The sequence below is a fragment of the Sinocyclocheilus grahami genome, unplaced genomic scaffold (assembly GCF_001515645.1).
Source record: "Sinocyclocheilus grahami isolate Dianchi unplaced genomic scaffold, SAMN03320097.WGS_v1.1 scaffold134.1, whole genome shotgun sequence".
Classification (NCBI taxonomy): domain Eukaryota; kingdom Metazoa; phylum Chordata; class Actinopteri; order Cypriniformes; family Cyprinidae; genus Sinocyclocheilus; species Sinocyclocheilus grahami.
This window is the reverse complement of record NW_015505313.1, coordinates 1,057,299-1,076,958: the sequence shown is the minus strand read 5'-3', so window position 1 is coordinate 1,076,958 and position 19,660 is coordinate 1,057,299.

The following is a 19,660-nucleotide window of genomic DNA, read 5'->3' as shown; positions in this document are numbered from 1 at the left end:
GCCTGAAAGCTTTAGGAGGAGATAAAATTTTGATCTCGCGCTTAAAAATAAATTATTTTGTTTGTTTTTTTTATGACAGCAGTATATTGATCAAATAAAAATCAGCCTGTTGACTTTCATTGTATTATATATATATATATATATATATATATATATATATATAGTAAATAACTTTCATCATCAATAACTTTTCTAATTTTTAATATAGTAGATCTATTGCTTTATTATTTGAAACCTAACAAAATGCTAAGATTGCTATATGAATTTTTATATTATACATTGTAGGTGTGTATTAAAAGTATATTTTAATTCATCCCTGTGATTATTTGAAAAGACATTTTTTTACTACAACAGTATGTTGAAAATTTGAAACGCGAAACTCCATTGACTTTCACTGTATGGGCACAAAAACACATTTTTCAATATACCCTCTTTTGTGTTCCACACAAAGCAGAACGCAATTTGTACAGGTTTTGAATGAAATGAGGGTGAGTAACTACTGAAAGATCTGTTATTTTGATGTGAACTATACCTTTAAAACCTGCTATAAACGGGCTACTGTAAATATGTCGGTTTCACACCTCAGCTGTGTAAAGCGCTACACATGAGTCAGCTGCTGATTTTAGAAAATGAAAAAGTTTGACAACAAGCTGATCTGCTGACTGGCCTGAATAGAGCTGGGTAATTATATGGTGATCTGTCCAATTTAAGCAGCAGTACCTGCTCTAGTTTACCTCGATGCTTAGTTGAATATGATATACGAATACGAAGTACTAATGAACTTGGCCTGGCTTTGGCTAAAGTTTGGGTGATATCTCGTACATGGACTCAAGTGCACAGTGAGTTCTAGTGGTTCTGGAACAAAGGCCATGTGCTCTAAAACTGGATCAAAATGTGGTAGAGTCAACCGAACGGAGGATTCTGGAAGCCTCTTGTGGTGTGTTGTCGTCTGCTCCTCGTCTGATGATGTCACTGTGTTATCTGTCATCTCTGACTGTGTCTCTGGGATGAGACGCACACATGATTCACACAGCACCTGTATGAGGAGACAGATTTCTGGGAAATGATACATTCATCTTCACACTCCCACATGTGTGCTATATGCACCTACCTGTGTTTTCACCGCCAGACGTACATAAGGGTTATATAAACACATTTCTGCTATGCATGGATCCCACTTAAACACAAACATTGGCGAAGTTCAGTTTACCAAGATTTGGTAAAATGATCTTCATACAATGGCTCCAAGAAGTAATTTGTACACCTAAAAATGTCTGAACATCACTGAAATAACTTTATTTTTCTCGTAGCTCATTTGAAACCTAACAAAATGGTTAGGATCTTAATTTTCTTCATTTAAAATTTAAGTTATGATTAGGCGCTTGCAAGGAAAGTGAATGGGGCCCATCTATAATTGTTAGAATATGCATTGTTTCGAAAGTATATCCAAATCGACAGACAAATCAAAATAATTTTTTGTGGTAAACAACAATGTTTGAGCTTAACTTTTGATCGTGGAATATTTCGTTAAGTGTCCAAAAACACTGCTGTATATTGTCTTGAGTTGAATGTCCAGTACAGCCGCAAATATACCTACATACACACACAGGTGTGGTGGCATGTTCAATGAACCAGACACACACACGCTTGTGCGCACACACTCTGACACACTGACAAATCTAGAAAAAGCTTTTTTGTTGACCGCAGTCTGATTTCCTCTGCTCTATTTTCTCTTTTCTTTTCTTTCTCTTTGTGTCTATCTCTTCCTGACACCTGTGTGTAGGTGTGGACCGTGCTGCAGGTGCTCAGTCTCTCTCTCTCTCTTTGGTTTTCTCTATCTGTCTCTCTCACTCTTTCTCAGTCTCTTCCTCCCCCTCCCTTTATGAGGTTATTTCGGTATGATGGTGATATTTTTTGCATTTATGCACATGTTTCTGTTTGGCTTGTATGTGCCACATCGCTATAAAAATCAGCTTGACTCTGGGTATGTCTCTTTGTGGTTACTGCTGCCTACCAATCTGATAGATCAGTGGCTGATTCTTAAAACTGAAAAAGTATGTTGCTGGAAAAACGTCCTCACTCATATCTCTGAGAAATGAACTATATGTGGGACAGTGGTTTAGCTCTTTATGTGGCTGATGGTGTACAGACAGGGTCTAAAATAAACTAATTCAAGGAAAAAACGTTCATACAAATTGTATTATGTTGTGTTATCTGTTATAAGCTGTGCTGTGTTGTGATATTATGTCTTTGGTTATATATTGTGATGTGTTATGTTTTTGTGTTGTTATTTGCTGCCTATTATTATCTGTTGTGTTTTGTTTTATATGTTGTGTTAGGCCTATATGTTATGTTATATCTTTTGTTGTTATAAATTGTGATGTTATGTTCAATGTTGTTGTGATGTTATGTGTCACATTATTAGCTTTGTTGTGTGAAGTTGTGTTATATGTAGTTATGCTGTTATGTGTCATATTATGTGTTATGCTAGGTTCAGTGTGATGTGTTGTTATTTGCTGTCCTGTTTGATGTTGTGTTATATGTTGTGTTATATGTTTTGATGTGTTGTGTCTTTGTGTGATTTTCTGTTTTATATTGTTATATGTTATGCTGTCTGCTGTGTTCTGTTATTTGTTCTGTTAGTGTGCTGTTGTGCTATGTTAGGTTATATATTGTATATTAAATGTTCTATGTTTTTGTGATATGTTATGAATGTGTTGTTATTTGCTGTTTTGTTTTGTGTTATGTTACGATGTGTTGTGTTTGGTTATAAGCTGTTTTGTCTTGTAATTTGTTGTCTTATGTTATATATTGTGATATGTTGTTATTTGTCATATGTTTTTGTGATGTTATGTTGCTGCTCTGTTTGGTTATGTTATATGTTGTGAACTGGGCCATTCTGTGAGGCACATCAATGTCAAAAAGTGGGCCAATTCATTTGAATTCATAATGGATATATATTCATAATGGTATGCATATTTATAAATGCCAATGCTAAACCTATAAGGGACCAATAATGTATCCACATGATATATATAATATATCCACATAAATTATTGCTGATAAATATTTACAGGTCATTGGCAGGTGAGGTCAATTTTGGATCTTGCTTACAAAAGATCATCTCCTCTTTCTCTTCTCTGTGTCTATTATTCCTCCCTCTATCTCTCTTTCTGTCTCTGATCATATTGGTGACTTTGTGCAACAGTATGAAGGCAGTGAGTGTGACAGAGCCAAACTGTCCAGGTGCAAGTGTCTGACTCCTCCCTTTCACTTGCACACACACACTTCGGCACAGGATGAAGACACTCGGCAGTTATTTCTGTGTTTCCTGTCTTGGGTCTCTCTCACACACACAGGTGCAGTGGAGAGTCACTCAGTGAGGAGGCCACCAGCCAGTCACATGCACGTGTGTTGCGACCGGACACGATGACACACTGATATTCCCCTCCCACCCCCAGTGTGTGTGTGTGTGTCTGAGAGAGAGGGAGAAAGGTGGGTGATGCTGTTACCACAGGGGCAGAGGTCAAAAATCAAGGGAAGATGTGTAGAACAGAAGAAAAAATAAAGGCAGAGACATTGTGAGAGAGGGAGAGACACCGGTGCTCCACACCGCCCACATCTCGCAGATGTGCTGCCCGGAGAACAGTGAAGCTTACTGGGTAGCACAGAGACAGCAGTGTGCCCTCAGTACACACACACATACGCGCTCTCTCAACCAGGCGTGATTGCTCCATTAGGAGCTTCCTCAGCTGTGGCCGTTTCTCACACTCGCATACAGCTGCGAACACACAATTATAGCCTACTTTGACCTTCACGCACAGACGCTCGCTCGCTTACGCACAGACGCACCTTTGAGAGTATAGTTCACATCCCCATCAGACTTCTGGGTGTTTCGAGAGAGGCCACAGGCATGTACAAAGCTTTTTGTAGCTTATTTGGGTCACCATCTGACATCAAACATGCTGTCCACTGCTATCGCCCATTAACTGATGCGTAAACAGGAAAAGGAAATGTGAGTGTGATAGATAGCAGTGTGTTCTGCTGTAAGGTGCTTCACGATGACAAACTTGATCTCATTAAAACATCGGCAAACTCTTAAGATCTTAGATAAAACTCAGTTCTGGACCTTTCAACTGACTTGTTGAAAACAGCAGGCCAAGAACCTCCATCTTCTTGTTTTTTGATTCAGTTGCATTAGCGCTGAATCAGAATTTTTTGCACTAGAGATTTTTTTAACTGTTTGCACCAGTGATTCTCAAGCAGGGGGCCTCAAGACGATTTAAAATGATTAAAAATAAAGACATAACAATAATTCTAGACCTGGAAAAGTAATGTAAATAGTAAATCTTGTCATGGGCATTGTTATAGACAATATTTTTCTATGTATGTTCTAAAGTCTATTTTATCAGGTAGAAATTAAGAGTAAAAATAGTTCAATGTCCTTATCCTTATACAGCAGATAATGAACCACTAGAAAATTAATAGAGCCTTTGTAGTATATTGTTGTGAACAATTGGGGCCTTAAGAGTCAAAAAGCTTGAGAACCACTGCCTTAGAGGAAAGTTTTATTGCTCAAAATGAAAACGGAAATGAATGTAACATGTCTATTTAGTGATAGTGTCATATCCTTTGGCATAAACCCCTTCCTCTGTTCTGGTGATTGATTCTTGTACTTGTTCAAACCATCAGATCCTCCTGGAGGAAGTTCACATTAGAAGATAAATCGCTTAAGTATAAACTTTCGCTTGAGTATCAACTATAAATTAGATGTTAATACTAACACAAAAAATACTGTCACTTTAAGAGAGGTTGTTGTAATCTTTTCACAAGTTGCTCTTTTTTGAATTCATGAGTCAATTGGCCACACCTGTCAGGAAGTTGAACTGAATAGAAAGAGGAAGTTAATTTAGCAAATATGGTGAAAGGCCTGTAAACCTTCAAACTCAAGGCTTTTTACTTTTTTAACAACGCATATAAGCAAATTTGTCTTTTGTCTTGACTTTTCCTGCTTAAAAATGACAGTTATATGAATTTCAATTCATTTAAATTCTACTTTCTTACATAAAAAATAAAAGGCATTCTTAATTCAGTTCTGAATAGCACACAACCCTGGAAGAACTAAAAGAATGTTTAATGAACCTGAAATAACCTTATTTTGAACATATTTTAACTGTTGATGTCAGATCTTAGTATATTGGAAATCTAAGTTTCTGAGTTGTTGATCTCTTCTAATTCTCCAGAAAAAATATATGAGATTACTGGTGTCTTCTTCTGAGAATAAAAATGTGAGCGGCAGGAAATTTAATTTATCTCTATTTGCTCTCCCTAATCTCATTGCTCCCTAGGAAATCCTTTCGATAAAAAAAATTGATCTAATGTGTGACTTGTCTTTCCTGTGGGTGGGGTTTAAGAGACTTACAGGTACATGACTCTAGTGTTGTTGTGCTGGAGCTGAGAAGAAGATTGTTTTTCAGCAGATCTCAAACCTGGGCATCCTGTTGTTGTGTGATCCGCTCCAGCCCAGCAGAAAAGTATCAAGATGTTAATATCAGTACAAAGAAGAAACTTTGTTTTTACTGCGGTTAAACAGGGCTCTCACTGCACACAGACTCCGTGCAGCAGGCCGCAGAGTGCAGTATGCAATACTGCGTGGGCGAACCTCGCTGTAGCTTTTAACTGCGTGGGACAGACGAATGTGCTTGTCTGTGTACGTGTACATATAAGGGTGTATGTGTGTGCAAAGGACAGGTTGAGGATGGGTGCAGAAAGTGTATCTCTCTAAAACAGAATCTTACTTTGCCCCACAATGACTCATTTGCTTCTCTTCTGCACCTTGCCGCCTTGCGCACACACACACACACACACACTTAGCTAATGAGGACATACAGTAGACTTCTATTGTTTTACATAAAGCTAATTATAATTATTGTAGTCTAACCCATCCCTTAACACTAATCCTTATTCATAAAATTTTTTTTTTTCAAATGTTAGTCCCCAAAAGGTTCTGTCATATTTAGTTAAACCCAGATAAACATTCATGCAAAGGTCTCACATACTGACTCCTAACCTAGTTCTCACACACACTTGCACAAATATATTTTGACACACCCTAGTCATTGGTAATGCTTTACAATAAGTTTCAGTTTGTTAACATTTTTTGTTAATTATAATGAACTAACAATGAACATTATTACAGTAGTTAGTTCATAAATACACTATTGTTCATTCATAATGCATTAACTAATGTTAATTCAAACTTATTAAAAAGCACATTAACAGTTACATAAGGGGAAAAATCACAGGCATCCACCTTGAAATGATCAAACTGTATTAGTAAAAAATGTATGTAAAAATTTAAATAAAAAATAATCTTATTGTAAAGTGTTACCCGTTCATTTTGTATGTACTTAAACATATATAGTTACACATGGGGGGAAAAAATCACAGGCATCCACCTTGCTGGTTTTATCTACTGTAAAATTTGATTAGCCACTGATGAACTAGGCGAGACAGAATATGTGGTGTTTAATAGCATTTTTCTGCTCGGTTGGAATTCATTTATATCATAGAATATGTTAAACAGAGTTGCCAGTACAACACTCTTATTGGTCAGAAAGCATTATCAAATCAGCTAAAACATTTAATAAACGAACACACAAGTTGCAGGAGATGTACAGAATTTTGTGAATGATGAGTATTTGGAAATGTGTGAATGAGGGACCTTCCTAACAGTGTCATCAGATGCTTTTTTTCACAGGGAAAACCCATGACCTTTACCCTTACATACACATTGCTGCTTCAGTGACAATAGGGGTCATCTAAAGTTTGAATGAAAGATATTAATAACCCTGAATTGAGAGTAATGTATAAAGTAAAATAATGTGATTTGTAATGATAATTATTCTCGCAAAATCTATTTTTCCTCTGTCCGACTTTGTCTTTCTAGGCGCTCTCCTATGGAAGTTGAGCTGTGTTTATTTCTCAGGCAGAGATCTCACTGATAAATGTTACCAACCTGGTTACTTTTACAACATATTCACCTCTCTGTTTGACTGATAAGACATAGGGAGGAAAGGTTCATCGGGAGGAAACCACATTCGACATCTCTCCCATGCTGTTGCTCCCAGACACCCACTCTTCCTGCAGGAGTGCATGTGTGTGTGTGTGTGCATGCTTTCAACAAAGAGTATGTAAGTCTAAATCTAAAAAACTATATTTTTGAGTCTTGAATGTTTGCATTCATAAACGTTTGTCCCTTTAAAGGGTCAAGACATGAGAAATCAAATTTTCCTTGATCTTTTGGCATATAAGAGGTCTTTGTATCATTAAAACATTCTGCAAGTTTCATAGCTTAAACCGTCCTCATCATTATAAACAAAGCATTTATTTAATCAAGCTCCAAAAACTGCTCGTTTTGGTGCAAGCTGACATCACCCGGGTACAAACATTTGCATAAACACTGCATCCAGAGCAAGGCATCAACAAATAGTCTTCGTCTCACCATAGGCCACGCCCACTGGCATTCAGTCATATGATGTTGCTAAAAATAATTTTGTGTATTTGGTGTAATGAAATGTGTTTAAGGTTCAAAAAACACATTATTTTCCACATAATGTACATTATTGTTTCTCCTCTATGCCCCGCCTTTATGAAATGCGTCAATTTTTACAAAGCACATCGTTCTGAAAAGCGAGGTGTGCTCTGATTGGCCAGCTATCCAGGTGACGGAAATGTTACGCCCCTACCATACTGTGATGCCGTGTCCTGGAGCGACGGGACAAAAACATTCAAACCCATTATAAACGAGGCATTTGTTGCATCCAGTGGGGACATAATTACGGATTATAATGACTTATACTGTCTTTTTACGCATTGCGTTGCATTGCGCCGCATAAACATAAAACCATATCTGCATTTGTGATGGGAGAAATGACAAACAACAAGTGCTACTCTACACTGCTCAAAATTCGTGTTTGAATCATCAGTGGCAAATTCTTTAAATATGAAAACGTACTTACAGTCTGTGAGTCAGAACAGCCGGCATTGTAAACAGTCCTCCATAAAATGTGCTGCACACATCTGAATATTTGGGTTGAAGTGTTCTGGAACAGTGTTTTAAATACAACTTAACCACTGATTTCTAGTCGTGTCCTCTTTTGGAAGGCCAAACAAAGTAGTTTCGCTTTCACAACGAACCACACATCGTCTTCACAACATGGCGGCGGCAGTGGCAGCAACAATAAAGTTACGCCTTCTTTCTTTGCGTGAACATTTGGGCGGTGTTATGCAAATCTTCCCACACAGTGACGTAGACATGTGGGTGCATGTTTAAACGAGGTGTTTTAGGAGGGCGTGGACCAGTCTTAACTTTTATAAAGAATATCTCTTTGGGTTTGAGACTTTAGTCTTTGCAACTTCAGGGATCTTATCTATTCACGAACCGCTTGTAACACTCCAAAGAGAAAGGAAAACTTGAAATCGCATCATATGACCCCTTTAACGGTTTGACACTTGATTACACTGAAAGCGAGTGTTGTGTCGTGTCAAAAGCAAATAGAAATTACAATCACTGCCCTTATTTTGTCTACACTGGATACAGTATACAGATGCGCATTTGCTTTCTGACACAGTCCACGTGCTTGAGTCTGTTGTCAATCGGATAAATGGAGTGAAAAAACGCTCGCTTTGGCGTGTTTGGTTTAAACAGATTGTTTGGGTCTTTGTACAGATATCAGAAGGATCTCAGCATAAGGAACAAGTGGATAGTTTATTTTTAATGGCATCGCGGATCGTGTCAGAGGATTGTTTGGAGTATTTTGCTTTGTAAACGAGGCACAGTGTCATGGAGAGTTCACAAAGAAACATTTGCTGAAAGATGAAGCGGTACTAGATCTGACTGCAGCTGCCTCACAAACCGTAAGTAAATGATTTCATAATGCTTTGTCTGGAAATGACCATTTTATTTTGATCATGTTGCCAAAACACTCACACATGCAATAACGAGGGGCGTTGATACTGTTTCCTATGCAATGGTGTTAGCCAATCATAACAGTGACTGATTCCTGACAAACCTTAAAGGACAAGCCCCTTAAAAACAGGTCTTTTTAGATAGAGGCTCAGAATGAAGGTTGAAAAGAATAATTTTTCCACATATTTATTAGTTCTTTTGTGCAATATTATAGGTAAACCTCAAGGAACATAATAAAATAATTTTTAAAAATCCATGTCATGATCCCTTTAAAGCCCTTTTCACTGTAAAACAGTGTTCATGTCCTCAGAATAATTTCTTGCTGGATTATAGGTGCACTCAGGAGGTTTTTCCTCCTTAAAAAGTTGTAAATGGTTTTAAGAATGCAAAAAACATTTACTTTTGAAAAATATTATTAACAAGATGTGCATCTGCATGAGATGAACACAAACAGTAGCTTAATAAAATCTTTTTTTATTTTACATTGAGTGGTTCATCTTATGTAGGCCACCATGTTGCGATCACATGACCAATGACTCATTATATTTTTGGTGACTTCCCTGTTACTTAACACTTTTGTACAATGAATCATAGCTGGCTTATACAAATGGCACTGTTAAATAGAAATCTTTTTGCGTTTGACTGAATATACATCCACACCACTAGGTGTCACTATATTTATAAAGATATGTCAGAAACAGTAAGAATAGTATGCTATTCCAAATGAATCCTTTTGCGCTGAAACCCAAAAGTTCTGAGTGCAAGCATTATCTCTTTTAAATGTGATTAATAAACAAGTCTATTGAAAGTAGAAACAAAGTCATTCACAAGACCAGATTATTATGAATGAAGCCTCATAATACATTCATTTGCGATAATAAAAACCCAAAGTAGAGTTAAATCGAAAAAAGTGGCGTTGAAACCACAGTCGTAAATAGCAGTAGCCAGTAGGCCACACGACTCTCCTGGACTGGCTCCACAGGTCTGCAGGTGCACAGCGAGATGGAAAGACATACAGATCACAGGCAGAGAATCTATTTTTTTTACCCCTGACCTTGAAAAACATCCGGTGACAAAATACTGGTCTGACATCTTGTGGATGGAAAACTTAGAGGTGAGTGTGTGACCGCACTCAATGTGAGGTTTTGAGAAGGCATCATGCTGTTTACACACACTCAGACGGTGTCTCTGTTGTGGTGGGCCGCACTAAAGTTTCCATTCCGACGAAGCATCATTTCCTGGGCAACGACTCTTCTGACCACGTGATCCATTACGTCCGATTGGCTAAGAGTTGATTTTTTGAGTTGTACATCTGTAGCGTTTTCTTGAAAAGTCTTGAGGAGATATGATACAAGCACACATCAGCAAAGTTTTTTTGCTTGCCGATCAGTTTTGAACATCGAACCTTTTCTGTATGGGTGTTTGTTTGTGTACATGTGCTGGTGTGTGTTTGTATGTGCTAATGTCTGCTTTCTTAACTCCTACGTGATAACTGAGTAAGTATGAGCGGTACAGCGTCAATAGTGTGGTAAGCCACTGACAGAAATAGCTGATGTACTTTTTTGGTGTACTCTGGCCTGGGTCTCACCTGTGGGAGAGAGAACAGGAGGTGGAGGGGCTTTTAAAGATGAAGGAAGGTGGCGCTTTACATGAAAAGTACCTGTTGCACATCTTAATTATAGTTAACTGAAACTAAAACCATGAAAAGTATTTCCGTTACTTGAAATAAAATAAACATTAACAGAAATATAGTAAATGTAAAAAAAAAAAATAATAATTTAAAATATGTAGACAACAAACAAAAAAATAGTAAAAATGACAAATATACAACAAAATTAATAAAACTTAAACTAATTAAAATAAAATTATAAGTTATATAATCATAATTTAATAATAAACCTATACAAATGTAATTAAAATAAAATGTAAAAATTCTTAGAACCACTAATATTATCTCAATATTAAAATAACACTGTTGCACACTTCATCATACAAAAACCCTATCATATATATAGAATTTAAAGTCCTATTTTGAAGAAAGTTGCATACACTGAAAAATGTCAGAATTACACAAATAAGTACAATAAAATGTCAAGTAAAACATTGAACTGAATGTTACATTTTGAAGTAGAAAGACTGAAATAGTATTTTCTCGTAAAACATACTCCAATAATTTATTTAGAATTTCAAAATCATTTTTTTCTGTGTACTTAAGCCATATAATATCTGAGGCTATACTGAACGTGTAGTCATAAGTAAAGGCTGTTTATTTGTTTTTAATATATAGATTTTATGCTAAAATCTGATATGCATGAGAGACACAGGGCAACATACATGGGAAAATTCACCTGTTAGATTGCTATTACCTCTCTAAAAATATAAGCGTTGTAAATTTGAACAACATCATGTCAAGTAAAGTATCATATGGTGCTTTCTTTATCAAGTAAAGAAAGATTGCTGAAAAGTAAAGTTCACTGAACATTATAGGGCCACAACCAACACAGATGATCAGTGGGCGATCAGTGTGGGTTTTTAGTGTCAGATCCTTCAGTCTTCACCCCCAATTTTGAAGATTTTATTGCATCTTTACTCCAAAGTCGATATTACATCAATATCTCTGTGTTCAAGCTGTTCGTATCTGTCATCTGTAGACTTTGCGAGTGCTGAGGGAGTGAGCGAGTGCTGCACCCTCTCCTGCTGGCATAGTGGCATCATTCTAAAACTGGTATTAGGCATTTCCTGCTGGGTTCGTTGGCGGGTGGAAGTGTGTGAATGTGTGTGTGTGTGTGTGTGTGTGTGTTAGAGTAGATAGCACCTGGCTTGCGCAGCTGTGGGTCTCCTAGTAGGGGGAGCAGGAGGAGGGGAATGAGGTCCTGCACTGTCACAAACTGTGTGTGTGTTGCATCTGCGCATTTCTATATCATTTGCCAAGGGCTGAGTTAATCTAAATAAACCTAAAGAATCCAACATGCAAAAATGTTTTTTTTTTGCATCCAGGAAACTTGCTACATTGCTCTTGACCTCAGTAAACACAATAAAACAGCAGTTGTTTAGTTAGTTTTCCTGGTTTAGCTGGTTAGCCCCTGCTGGTAGATGCTTTAACTACACGCTCTGCAACCAAAAAGCATCTTTCTCTATTGACGGCCATTCACAAACAGCTGTGTATAAATGTTTCATATGATGTCAAATAATTATAATTTGTATCTGGAGGTCTCTTAAAGGGATGGTTCAGTCATCATTCTCACCCTCCGTGAGAAAAAACAAATCTTCTGTTGGACACAAAAGAAGGTATTTTGAAGAAAGTGGGTTAACGGTAGCCATTGACTTCCATTATACAAAACAAAAATACTATGGCTACCTTCAGCTGTTTTTTTTACCCACTTTCTTCAAAATATCTTTGTGTCCAGCAGAAGAAAGAAACATAGTGTAGGCTGTGCAACATTATTTAGATGAATGGGAATTCTAAAAGACCGTTTTCTCCTGCTGGTTGGTTGGTTCCTCTTTAAGACAGAAAAGCTGTTATTTCATCACCAGAGAGTTTGTTGAGTTGTGCACATCTCTAAGGCATTTCCCAAGCATACTAGGTGGGGATTTAAACGGTTTCTGGTTTGTAGATCCATGTTAGAAGCTATAAACAGCATGGACAGGGAAAGTGATTTGTTGACTGTTTTGAGTTGAATGTTGGCATGAAGTCACATGAGAACATCTATTTGTTCCCTCACTGAATGAGTCTGTAGGAGTGCAAAACCCCTAACTGGGAAACTCAGCATCTGTTCAATGTCCTTGACTTAGAATGTCTCCCATTAAGAGCCTTGAGCTTTTCACGTTACTCTGATTCTCTTTCATAGCTGTTTATTTTTGCTTTATCTTCACTATTATTATTTATAAACTGATTTTAATCATAAAATCTTCAAACGTAACACATATGACGCACCTTTGAATTCCAGAAATAATGTTCTACTGATATGTTTGTTGCTACATCTGCTTGTGTTGATATGTAATCTGTGTGTTTGATAGTTTGACATCACTGCATGTGTGGGACTGCAGATGAGATCCACTAGTATCCTGTAGGGGGCACTTTGGATCTTGGAAAAGTTCTTTGGAATGCTGTGGAGAGCAGAGAACCTGCTTTTTTGTGAGGTATGTGTAAACCAATCAGGATTAAGATATTCTGAAGGATTTATTGAAACTGTTTGTGGAAGATGAGAACTCTGTTTTTACTAATATATCTTGCAAACGGCCAGTCAGTTAAGCAGGAAAACCCAAGTGATGAATTATTTGTCGTAAATAATTTGGCAAACACAGAGATCTCAAGGCGTGTTTCCAAGTGGAAGTGACTTTTCGGAGTTCTAGCATATCAAATAGTGCTCAGTGTCAGGATGGTGCTGTCCTGTCGACTCTCTTCTGTACAGTTTATGTTTCACAGCTCAGAGGAACAGCTACAAAAATCCATCAGGGGCAGGTCACATGGCAGGTTAAAGGTGAGAGGTTGGGTTTGACCGGTAGGGTAAAGAGGTCACACATACATCAGACTGTGGCCTCAGGATATTCTGAAACCTGTGATGGACCTAGCGTGTAAAATGAGCTTACACAAAAACAGAACAACCAGTTAAAGATTAAGACCACTGTGTAAACTATGGGGAATCAGCAATGCTTCCAGTCAAGACACATCTGCGTTAGCTTTCACAATGTCTCTCAAGTGGTAAACAGTGATTTAGCAATCAGCTTTTGTATCACTTTATCACTCTTTGCAATTGTATTCATCAATTATTAATTATTTTATGAAAGCATTTTAGAATTTATACATAGTCAGAACAACTTTTTTCCATTATTGCCAAAGGAAAAAAATATATATATACATACGGTATATAGTTCATTGAACACATTTTCCAATATAGGGTCATGTTGTCATAATGGCAATATATAGGCTAACATACATATATGTTAGACTTTTTAGCTAAACATATAGAGTAAGAGAATTATAGAACACCATTTGTGTAACAGCAAAACAATTGCTTTTTTCTCATTTTGAAGACTGTGCCCTGCGGAGGTCGCATTTGTCATCTGCATACATCAATGCGGCTCCCTTATTTCAGAGAAGTAACAATTACGTTCCAAAGTAACAAAGAAAATACATTCATTTAAGCCTCACAGGATATAACAGTCAGTAGTTACTGTTCTGATTGTCTTGATGATGTTAGGCTAGTGTTGTTTTATTACGTCCAGTTGATCACCTACGACCCAAATATAAGAACATGCTGCTAATGTTCCCATTAAGATATGAAAACATTTTTTCTCAATGTTTTGTGAATGTTCAGAAGTTCACTTTTTTTTATGTTTTACAAATGTTTTTATCGATGAGAAAACATTAAGGGAATTTTCAATTTTATCATTGTTCAGTTATTATGGGAACGTTACCTGTTCTTGGAAAGTTCTTAAACAAGTAGTAAGTATAGCAACATTTAAAGACCAGAAGAACGTAACTTTGAACAATGTTTATTAACGTGAATGTTCAGAAGTTCACTTTTTTTTATGTTTTACAAATGTTTTTATCGATGAGAAAACATTAAGGGAATTTTCAATTTTATCATTGTTCAGTTATTATGGGAACGTTACCTGTTCTTGGAAAGTTCTTAAACAAGTAGTAAGTATAGCAACATTTAAAAAATGTTATTCAAACATCCAACTAAATGTTTCATTTAAGTAATGATGTATAAATAACATTTTTGTGCTAACATTTCAAGAACTTTATTATTAAAGACCAGAAGAACGTAACTTTGAACAATGTTTATTAACGTTGCTGGCAGAAGGCTTGTTTATAACGTTGAGAGAATCTTGTTAGAACTTTCTAAGTTGTTTTGAACTGTTTAAAATCAACATAGAAAACTACTACCACTAGTGAAAATAAGCATTTGTGTAATTAGGCTTTGGACTCAATCGTTATAATCTGCCCTATGCGTAAAACGATCTTCCATTTATGTTGTCTAAAATATCATGGAAGTGGAGAAAGAACTGTGGGCTTATGTGTGAAACAATCAAGTGTTTTTATTGCTAGGCAGTGACTTTTGTAAGTTACTGAAAATTAGATTTGTGAGCTTTACTCGCTGTCAGGTCTCTTAGTAGATTTACCAATTTTGAACAGAAACACTGATTAATTTGTTGTCTAAAAAAAGTAGTGCAGCGTGTCAGACAAACAAGATAAGGTCTCATCTGACCTAACGAACGACCTGATGGGAGGAGAGAGGGAGGGAGAGTTCCCGAACACAAGGACTGTTTAAGATAAATTGACATTTTAAGAGTTCAAATTCTAGCTTAGTTCAGTGGAGGACAACCTGTCTGTGTGACTGATATAACTTTTAAACTTAAAGGCTTTCTGCTTTCTGAAACATTTTTAAACGTTTATGCAAGACTTTGAAGACTTCAAGCCAACTTTGAGAATTTGTCTTGACGAACTTTATTACTAGTAACAGGTTAAAATGGTTTCTTCAGAGAGAAGGAAATGTTGAAATTGAGATGGACTGAATTCCATCCTGAGATTTCGGACAGACTCAAGTCTGTTTGAGTTCTCATGGCTGGGTCCGGTATCCCCTCCCACTCCTTCCTTATCAGTAATAAATGCAGAAATCCAACACCTCACAGCTCACCAACCACCGTTTGTGACTTACGTCCGATCATCCGTGCCCAAGGGCCGCCAATTTCACGGTGGGCGATCACAATGACCAAATGTCTCCAGTCATCCCCTGCTCTCTTTGATGGGGCAGATGAAGTGAGAGATGGAGGAAGGAAGGATTGTGGGATTACGGTGATTGTTGGTATTTTGATTGAGAGAAAGTTAGTGTATGAGTGAGTCAATGATTTTTGACCTTTTGTTGAGTCATTGTCAAAGGAACAAACTAAACATGTCAAGCACATACACCAGTGTATAGCTTAAAGCATGTACACTTAACCTCTCATTTTTACCTCATTTTTACACATGTGTTCACGAATGTTTTGAAGACCAGAAAAGGGCGACTATGATAAAGAAACCTGAGGACATGCAACACCCCTATGGCTACAGTCTGTCTGCTGTTACATCTGGATGTCCCATCAGAAACAGAGAGGGGGAAACGTTCAGCCAAACACTACAAGTCTCATTTTTCTCTCTCATTCACATATCTTGTGAAATACTACAACAAATTCTGTTCAATAACATGAACAAGGACACAGGGACAGCAGTGGTAGTTTTGCGCCTGGCAGCTCACTAGGTGCAGATAAAACACATGAAAAAAATTAAAGTCTGTGCAGTTTTATCTAAAATTGATAAACGTGTCACAACAGTTCATAAATGAAATGTGCAGTTAGTGGCGCTAAAAGGTTAATGCTCTATTGTGGTTTAAAAGAACATTTTGTTAGCGTTAACCAAAGCAAACACAAAATAAAGCCTCATTGGCTAAAGCAACGATGCTTAGCTTGCTGCTACAAGAGCTCTTTTATCAGGTGAGCTACCAAGCAAATTTACTACATCAGAAAAGCCATACATATGAAGTTGGTCATGTGATTCAAATGTCAACACGTGTTAGTTTACAAATCATGAATTATGGTAGAAGTAGGTGTGGTGATGCCACCACTCAGGATTGGTCGCTTGTTTGTTGTCTTGGAAAACAAGGAAACACACATATCTGATCATATCCTTCATAATGTGGTCGCTATTTACGTCTCATACAGTATGTATACACTTGTGTTACCAAGGCAATGACTGACAAGCTCTGTTACCAGCCCCACAGTGGAAAATGAAACCATTCTGGCTGGGCTGCATGGGCACAGAATACAACGGTTAAACAATGAGAATGGTTTGACCCGACTGTGGAAAATGTACTCTTACATAGAGTCAATTTTATTCAAATTATTACATTTGATGCCTTAGAAAACATTGTAAGGCATAATATGCTTTTTTTTATGTAATGAGCAGGTCTCATTCAGTAATTAGCACTTCTTGATTAATTGATGTTAAATTGTATTGTTTCTATTGTGAAATGTATGTTGTATTGTCGTTTGTGAGAACCGCATATTGAACAAGACACTGAAACAAAATTTCCCCAAGGGGATAAATAAAGTTACTACTACTACTACTACTATTATGCTGCTTAAAATACCTAGTTATGACCATTATGCAATTCCAAATGCATTGCATCAAACTCAGTGAAAAATAAAATAATACTAGAGATGTTCTTATTATTATGGAGAGATATCAACCTCCACAGCACTTCCATGGAGTAAGCATAACAGCCAACTTTAAAGGGATATTTCACCCAAAAATGAATTAATTACTTACCCTGATGTTCATCTTTGGAACACAAATTAAGATATCTTTGATGAAATCTGAGAGCTTTCTGACCCTGTATAGACAGCAATGCAACTGACACATTCAAGGCACAGAAAGGTAGTGAGGATATCATTAAAATAGTCCATGGGACATCAGTGGTTCAACCCTAATGTTATGAAGCTACAAGAATACTTTTTGTATGCAAAACATATATAAAATAAAAATAACGGATTTATTAAACAATTTTTTCTCTTCTGTGTCAGTCTCTGCCGCGCGTTCACGAGTGTACCACGAGAGGAGGAGCATTCTGAGGCAGGACCCGGATCCACTGCATTTTGTTTACAAGCAGAAGATGCACACTTAACATAAAACACCTTCATAAACTTCATAAACACCTCTGAAAATTTCGACAGAGAGGTTGACTTGCAACTTTTTGCCCAGCCTTACTTATTTGAACCAGAATACAGTGAACTATAAAAGATGGATGTTCTACATGCAGAATACACGCAGACATTAGCGCGTTCACGAGTGTACCACGAGAGGAGGAGCATTCTGAGGCAGGACCCGGATCGACTGCATTTTGTTTACAAGCAGAAGATGCACACTTAACATAAAACACCTTCATAAACTTCATAAACACCTCTGAAAATTTCGACAGAGAGGTTGACTTGCAACTTTTTGCCCAGCCTTACTTATTTGAACCAGAATACAATGAACTATAAAAGATGGATGTTCTACATGCAGAATACACGCAGACATTGAATAAAATTCTATCATCCTTGCACATTAATGTAGTGTATATTTGATATACACTACCATTTAAAGGTTTGGGGTCATTAAGATTTATTTTATTTTATTTTTAAAAAAGAAAGAAAGAAAGAAAGAAAGAATATATTTTATACAACATTAACGCATTAAATTAACCAGAAGTGTCAGTAAAGACATTTATAAAGTTACAAGAAAAATGTCAAATAAATGTTTTCCATTCATCAACAAATCCTTACAAAATGTATAAAAAATGTTAGGCAGTACAGCTGTTTTCAACATCAATAATAATAAGAAATGTTTCTTGAGCACCAACTCAACATATTGGAATGACTTCTGAAGGATAATGTGACATAAATTACATTTTAAAATATATTCCAATAGAAATAGAATTTGAATTGTAATAACATTTCACAATATTACTATTTACTGACTTCTTTCATTAATATTATTATTTTTTAATCATCCTATACGCTTGACATGATGATGAGTCAGTTTTTTCCCTTTAAATACTGTTTCTTTAAATATGTTTTGTATGTTTTACTGTAAATGCAAAATCGACTTTTTCACAAAGCAAAGCCCCCTAGCAATGGTCTTGGCTTTCTTATAGACCATAATGTAAAGTCACATAGGAACCTAAAGTGTGTTGCTGTGTCTATTTGAATCGGAGACAATGTGTGTGTGTAGTGGGACAGGAAGCAAATGGTGACATCTCAGAAGATAAGAGGTTAGTTATGTCTGATTAGTTGACTGTCTATCCACGTTGGGTCTTGAAATCAGGTCAGTTCTTGTGTGTGTGAGTGTGTGTATGTAGCATCTTGAGGAAGGAGAGGAAGGGGCAGTGACCTGGATAAGAACAGCAAAAGGAGGGGAGACCATGTGTCAAGAAATCAGCTGTTTGTTTCTCAATGGCTCTTTCACATCATCTGTTCATGGAAAGATCTCAAATGAACATGTGAACGTCTGCATATATGTGTGTGTACACATACTTTGAAGTTGAAAGACCAAAGAACTCTCGGTGGTGTCAAAGCATCATTGACCCAGAAAGAAATGCTGAAATACTGGCTCTAATTTACATGCAGACAGTAAAACTGTCTGTAAGGACAAGAGGGCTTTTGGCCTGGGTTTATCTCCCTGAGCTCTGTCTTGCTGTCTCTTACAATGTCTTGCCCTCTTTTATCCTTCTTTCATCCCTTCTCTTTTTCCCTTGTTCCTGTCATCTAAATCCAACTCCTGTCTCAGTCTGTTTTTATAGTCGGTGCATATGCTGTATGATACTCATGCGTTTGACCCCAGGATAAGTGCCTACTGTGTAGCCCTACTTAACTTTGGATCAATGCAACCAATGTAAACATAACCAGTTATGTAACTGAAGCACAAACCTCTGGCACTGGATTTATGGCTCAAAAACTGTCCATGATGTTCTTCTGTTTCACTTCAAAAGATCTCCATCAAAACTTTTAGATGTAAACTAATCTGGTCTGGCTGCCCTGCAAGGCATATTAAAAATACTATTAAAAGATGTTATTTTATTTTTATTCTTTTACTACAACTAATTAGATTGCTACACATTGATAGCCCTACTATAATTAACAATACTGTTTTATTATAATATTAATATG